This window comes from Idiotropiscis lumnitzeri, unplaced genomic scaffold (assembly GCF_059441095.1).
Source record: "Idiotropiscis lumnitzeri isolate Australia: NSW breed Sydney's pygmy pipehorse unplaced genomic scaffold, RoL_Ilum_1.0 HiC_scaffold_98, whole genome shotgun sequence".
Classification (NCBI taxonomy): domain Eukaryota; kingdom Metazoa; phylum Chordata; class Actinopteri; order Syngnathiformes; family Syngnathidae; genus Idiotropiscis; species Idiotropiscis lumnitzeri.
The window spans coordinates 219,966-227,623 of record NW_028283636.1 but is presented as its reverse complement, the minus strand read 5'-3'; positions in this window follow the sequence as shown (position 1 = coordinate 227,623).

The window sequence follows — 7,658 nt, the reverse complement described above, 5'->3', positions numbered from 1 at the left end:
TTCAGATTGTCCTTTTTTGTTGAGATAATTGTTGAATATTGAAATTGCACATGTAACTGGTAATTTAGTTTTAGATATTATTTGAACCAGTGGAGGGCCATGCATTTCACACCTGGGCCTTCAATGAAGTCCTACTTCGTCCTACTTGAATAAATCCCCCTCATAATACCATAATTTATGACACCACGGGTGGACAAACAATATACAGAAAAGCACTTAGACAGCACTGACCGAGTGTTGGACGATATAGCTTCTCTTGAAAGGTCCGTGTTGAAAATGGCCTCGCAAGTGAATCTTCAATTTCTAAAGATAAAGATGTCTTTTAATTGTCCCATAACGGGGACATTTGCAGTGTTACAGCAGCAAAGATATACATCACACAGTGGCACCGACGTAATGTAGCCGTTAATGTATAACATTGGCAGCAGGCATTCATAAAAAGCATGCAAATATACACAGTATATACGTATATACACAGATCCCCATGTATATACACACTTACAGCCCACAACATATACAAGTGTAAGGAAACACTCCTAATGCCTGTCTATGGTTCAGAGGGGAAATAAATAAAAACGCTGCAATGATAAAAAAAAATACTGAATGATTGAAAATACTGCAATGATAAAAATACTGCAAGAATAAAAGTACTGTACCCAGCCAACATGTCCAACTGGGCCCCAAATGGGGTAAATGCGGGATTCCTGGGTACCAAGTGGGAATGGGCTAGAAGTGGGCAATGGTACAGGGTTCCATGTGGGCGCCATCTGGGATTGGTGGGCATGGGCTTAAACTGGGCAAATGTTGTGGGTGCAATACGGGTTGTGTATGGGCTAAGTGGGCATGGGTTAGAACTGGTAAAGATAAAGATAAAGATGTCCTTTATTAGTCCCACAATGGGGAAATTTTTTGGTGTTACAGCAGCAAAGATATAGCTCACACAGAGTCGGCGGCGTAATGTAGCCGTTAATGTATAACATTAGCAGCAGACATTCATAAAAAGCATGCAAATATACACAGTATAAACGTATCTAAGTGTAAGGAAACACTCCTAATGTCTGTCCATTATACAGAGGGGAAAATGCTGTAATGATAAAAACTACTGAATCTACTACTGAAACCATTTATAGGTCCTATTTGGGTTATGTGTGGGCTAAGTGGGCATGGGTTAGAACTGGTCAACCATGTGAGGGTCTCATATGGGCTGTATATGGGCCAAGTGGGCATGGGTTAGAGCTGGTCAACCATGTCTGGGTCCTATTTGGGTTATGTGTGGGCTAAGTGGGCATGGGTTAGAAGTGGTCACCATTTATCGGTCCTGTTTGGGTTATGTGTGGGATAAGTGGGCATAGGTTAGAGCTGGTCAACCATGTCTGGGTCCTGTATGGGTTATGGATGAGCTAAGCGGGCATGGGTTTGAAAATTTGTTCTGGAGCCTTTTTGATATTTAATGCATGCTATGCTAATAGTAACCACCCGAAGACTATTCTCAGTAGAACTATTCAATGGATGCCAAAACGATAGAGACATGGCCATGGAGCCTATGCTGCGAGATTGTGAAAGGACTAAAATAAGTGTAGGATTTTTGAGGACCAGAAGTCAGCTTTTATTAGGTTTGACATTGATTTAACTTATGGAACAATGCAAATTATGGTCGGGTTGTTGTTGGACTTTTTCCGCTTTTGACTAAGGGACGGGTGTTTTTATTTTCTGGGACTCTTTAGAACAAGCGGCACGGTGGCGGACTGGTTAGCAAGTCCGCATCACAGTACAGAAGTGCAAGGTTCTCCCTGTGCCTGCTAGGGTTTTCGCCGGTTTCCTCCCACTTTCCAAAAACATTCATGATAGGTTGATTGGTCACTGGTCCAAGGTCTGAGTGTGAGAGCGGATGGTTGCTTGTCTCTGTGTGCCCTGCGATTGACTGGCAACCAGTTCAGGGTGTACCCTGTCGACTGCCCGAAGACAGCTGGGATAGGCTCCAGCACTCCCGGGGACCCTTGTGAGGACAAGAAGCAGTACAGAGGATTGATTGATTTATTAAAATTAAAATTAAATTCATGTATTTATCTATGCTAAATTTAACAAGGCTGGACGTTATATTTTGTGAATTTACATGTACCCCCAACTGTGACTTAATAACCCTTAAGGGACAAGATAACATTTTATAATATTCCAGACAGCTAAGATTGTCATCTATGAACTATTTGACAAGGCAGGTCCAGCATCGTCAGCCACATCCAACAGTCAACACAGTTACTTTTTTTTTAATAAACAAAATCAACATTATTAATTAATGTTATTTTATTAATTCTGTATGCTGTGAAAGATCTTTATTCAAAGTATATTTGAAGTTATTTCTACCTTATTGCTTGATTTTTGTAGATTCAAGTTGGAGTTGTCAAAATTACAGATTCTTTTGAAGGCAGCATATTCAAACTGTGAGAAAAGGAGCGAATGCAAGCTACGCGGTCTTTGAGGTGCGGCAGAAGAGCTGAAAGCACGGTGAGTCCCGAACGATAATTGAATTAATTAATTAATCTTGGGTAAATGTCTGGCTCTCATTTTTTAGACTTACTTTACAATGTGTTTTGTAATTTTTCAAGGTTGCCTGTGTTGGAAAACTGCTTGGTGCGTTAGCTAAAACACAGTATGCTAAAATGATAAGTGACGAGAACACAGAGGGTATATCAACAACGTACGTACTCGAATTATTTTGGGGAAAACTTAAGTACATTATAATCACCCTTTTAATAATACTGATAAGCGTTGTGTGTTTTATTTATTTTTATGAGGACCTTTACAACGAGCTACATATTGTTAGCATTGGGCCTACGACGCTAAACACAGTGTCCCTCGATCTCTCTCCAAAATTCTCCAAAAGACTTAAGCTTTCACTCAAATTAATACAATCTACTCCACTAGCTCATTTAAGGCTTTTTTGTGATGTGTTTGATTTGGGTAAGTAAAGCAAAACATATTAACTGTTGAATGTTGCCTGTTATTTAAATAATAGAAATTCAAGATGAAAGTTGAACAGATATTGAAATGCTAGATTGGCTCATTCAGAATCATGCCACAATGTGCTTTGTATGTTTTGTGTGTGGGTTTATCAAGCTCTAATTCAATGCAGTGTCCAAAACGAGCGCGCATAATTGTTGGATGAATGTTGGTTAATAGAGTCAGATAATAGTTAAAATTCCAACAGTTGAACAGATGTTGAAATGCTAGATTGGCTCATTCAGAATCATGCCACAATGTGCTTTGTATGTTTTGTGTGTAGGCTTATCAAGCTCTAATTCAATGCAGTGTTGAGCTGCATTTGAGAGGAACTACGTAAGTAACTAATGTGGAAAAATTGTGACTTCTTTGTGTACTTTTATTTTGAATATTCAAATTTTGTGGGTAAAGGTTAGAGAAAATAAGTTTAAAATGAGAGCTGTACAGGTATTTAAGTTTTTGGTTTGTAAAATACCCGAATGTGGGTTTCAGCAGGTGAGGCAATGATTGGACAGAGCAAAAGCTATGCTCCAAAATAGAAGTGATTACACCTTCACTAGACTAACCTGCAGCTAATTACATAATTATAAAATTAACACTTTAACCTGGCTTCCCCATCACAGATGTATTCTTTTAAATGCAAAGCTTTTTGTTCTAGCTTTTGTTGTTAAATGACATTCATGCCCAAGTGTCTATGCATCCATTGCAGGGATGTTTTCTCAAGTGACGAGTCTGAAGCCTGTGATGACGAAGTACCATCTACACCTCCCCATGGATTGTCACAGAGAAAAAGCTTCCTAACCAAGAGAGGCGCTGCAGAAGGTCCTTGAGTACGTCCAACGTGTTGAGTCTGTGAGTCTACTGCAGGATCTAATGCAGGTATGAAAATGATGAAATTTTAATGTATTATCTTCAAAATTATAAATAATTATTTAATTTCTTGAAATATAAAATTAGGTACCCTAAACCCAAGTAGGAACCCCAGTCCCAGTACATTCCTGATTCTGGAGCTACAGAGATCAAACCATCCTACTGTATCACTAAATAGCCCCACCTCTAAAACCCTGATTCGGAAGGCCGAGTTGAAAGACTTCAGAGTTCAAGATGGTCAACTGCAACTATGATAAGCCGAATGTGTTCACCCCAAGTCGGAAACTGAGAAAAAGACTCAATTTTCACATGATTTCAGTCCCTTCTATATTTAAAAGAATGTATTGGGGCTCTAAAAATGTGAAATATTTTTACAAGTATTTCTTTTACTACTCATAGGCAGTTTCATAATAATAGTACAATTTGGCATCGTGTATTGTTTTTTGGTTCCATTCAAAATGCACAAGACGTATAGACATATTTTGTTTGTGGATCGCTGCAGCATCACACGAGCGCACAGAGACAAACGTGGCAGCAACTTAAAACAATTAAAATATCGAATCGAAATCGAGAACTGAAAATCAAAAATCGAATCGGGGCTTGAGTGAATCGTTACCTCCCTAATCATAATCATTTTGGTAGAATGTTGGGCTCTTGCCCTTTGAGTGTATATGGCGTTACCGAAGCTGTTCACTTAATCGACAATTCCTTTCCTGTGACGTTTATCATACCCAGTTTAACTGCCAAAATATTTTTAAGTGTGTGATGATTATCTGGATCGAGTGACACCCATGTTATAATGGTTGCAGGTATTGGTGGATTGGACGATAGTGTCAGAACAATGATGGCGTTCATCATGACAAATCCTCTGTCTCTGAAGTACAATCTCTTTGGACATCGTAGCAAGAACAAGCGCCGAGACCTGCCTTTTTCGGATGTTCTATACGGTAATATATTTTTTTTTTTTTTTTTTTTTTAAGGGATTGTGGTGTGAAGACATTTCAGCATGTCCCATAAGGTTTCACAATCATTAAATAGCTTTACTAAGTTGGCTTCTTGTCTTTTTTGTTTTAGGAGCACTGAAAAGGAATGGAGCCACAAAGGACATCAACGAGAAGGACACAGGCAACCCTGTCCAAGTGGTTCATGGGAGCTTGTGATCAAGGTGGGAATAGGGCAGTTCGAGCTCGGAGATCTCAAGGCAACTGTCAGGTTTAAAACGTCCTGACGCCATTTTTAGACTGAAGGTGGCATAAATCCAGACCAAACCAGTTAGAGTTTTGTTTTTGACCATTCGCGAATGGGAGAGGAAGTCAGGAGGTGAAGCAGGCGTCTTGCCAGTTCAATCTCGCGCACTCTCTCTCACTCTCTACCACCCGTTCGGTCTTTTATCAGCAACCTAAGCAGACAATGGAGGTCTGTCTGAAATTCTAGCAGGCAGGCAGGAAGCAATCAACCACAGTAGTCAGTCAGGAATTCGAAACTAAAGTGTGTGCGTGTGTTCCAGTTGTGCGCGTGTGTGCTAAAGCAATAATGTGAGTGTCTGTGTGTGTGTGCGCAATTATAACTGATACAAATAGTGTATAAAAACATGATTAGAAATACACAAACTATTTACATATCCTCATCCCATCTCACATTCCCCCGTTTGTGGGTTTAAATCATGTCCTTACGGCTTTAAGACAGATCATCATAATGAAGTCATACAACAGTGTGGTCATCCGTGGAGGGGCGAAAACCCTCAGTAGGGACAAAATTCCCCTCCTCCCTTCCGGCGTGGAACGAGATTCTCATGGTATGTTGGTCACTTGGGAATAAAACATAAAAAAACTTCAATATACCTAGTGAAAAATAACAAAACTGTCTCCACGCAGAGCTTGTCTCCACGCAGAGCTTGTCTCTGCGGCGACTTGATGGAGGCCCTTGCCTCGTTGTAGGAGGGGACAGCCGTCTTTACCTCCCGGATCTTCGTGTGTGGTGTATGTGTGTGCATGTGTGGGGGCAGGGGCAAAAGGGTCCATGTGTTATTTAGGTTTCAGTGTCCAGTTCGAGTTTGTCATTGTCCAGTTCGAATTCGTCATTCTCAACATCAATCAGGTTGTAATGGTACATTTGGGCAACAAACATGCAGTTAATAATCATCTTTGTCATAAGAATAATGCAACATGAACAGACTACACATAACAAAAATGAAAACCATAATTATCCCGATATATTGTCTTTCAAATTCTTCGTAGTGGTCATAACATCAATAATTGTTTCATTTTATTAAAAATGTAAATGCAGTAATGTTCTCCAATCAAGGCTAAAATTCTTTATGTACGTCATTAATTTCCAAACAATATCTAATCTTTTTGTTCTGTGGCTTCAACATTCGTATCTGTGGCTGGTTGTGCGGTTCCGATGTGCGTGTGGTCCGATATTGTGACTCAGGTGGGCTCCTGTTCGAGGGATTCGCGTTGCTCGGCCTTTAGCTGGAAACCGGAGAAGCTTGTACTGCAACTGGTGGATCCAGCTGCCACGCCCCGCGACCTTTGCTGCCGTCGGGGTCACTGCAATCATCTGGCGAGGGCCATCTCAGCATTCACTTGTCCCAACGAAGTCGTTTCAGCACCTTGAAGAAGAGTTGGTCTCCCACACGGACGTGATTTCTCTGTGGATCAGAACACACTGGCCAGTAATTGCGTCTTTTTTTTTTTTTTTTTTTTTTTTTTGGGCAAAACATGTTTCCCATGTGGACTGGGACTGATGTGCCAGTCGCTGGTGGTTCTGATGAACCTGAGAGTCGATAGGGGATAGTGTCCTAACTTCGGCTGGCACTATCCTCATTGCTGTGATTGAAACACAGTCTGGTCATTGTCTCCTTTTTTTCCCTCATATTCTTGATAAGTCTGCCCTTAACAGTCCCATTAGTGCGTTCCACAAGTCCTGCAGACTGTATGCACAATGACGCTTTGAGTCAATTTTGCAACAACTGTCCCACTTGTTACAACATCATTCACAAAATGCATAATTTTCACTTCAAATCACTTCTTGAAATTCCAAATGTCAGGATAATTTGTGTTAGGTTGAAGATGTATTTTATCCCATATTTTACTCTATTAGTATTGCAAAAGAATTGTTCCACAGCGTGACCCATGTTTGACCATATGGATGAGAAGACTTCACAGAGAAGCGGATGCCTGAAGACTGGATCAACGTCTGCAACATCAAAGGAGGTGTGCTGAGACACACCTCTGAAACAAAAGGACTGAGACTTTAGTACCAGAGCACTAAAAGGGCATATCTGCCTTTTCAATCAGTGGATGACTGCCATTGATGTCTGTCTTTCCTCTTGTGTCTGAGATGTTTACATGTTCCTGCTGGTGCTCCCCCCTTCATCTCTTAGTGCAAATACATTGTATTGTTAGGGACTTCCCTAATAAAATAGAGGGCTCGGCGGAGTGTGCTCCAGAACGAATTTGGAGATGTAACTGAGCACACCTCTGTTCGTTCTCCTCGCGAGTAAAAGATCAACTCTTGTCTTCCTTCCATTCATTTAGCCTATGTTCAGTGAATGCTTAGGTGATTGAACCTGACAATTTGATTACACAACACTTTTTCCAACTGTTTTAGCATCAACATATGTTGTCGGAAACAACTTAATCCATTTTGAAAACATATGAATTACAACCAAACAATATTGCATCTCAAACAAATAACACTGTCTAAAAAAAAGTTTTTTGTTGAAAAGTCTGTATGTGGGAACAATTTCATATCATACTACCCCTCTCTTGACTCATGGTTATGCT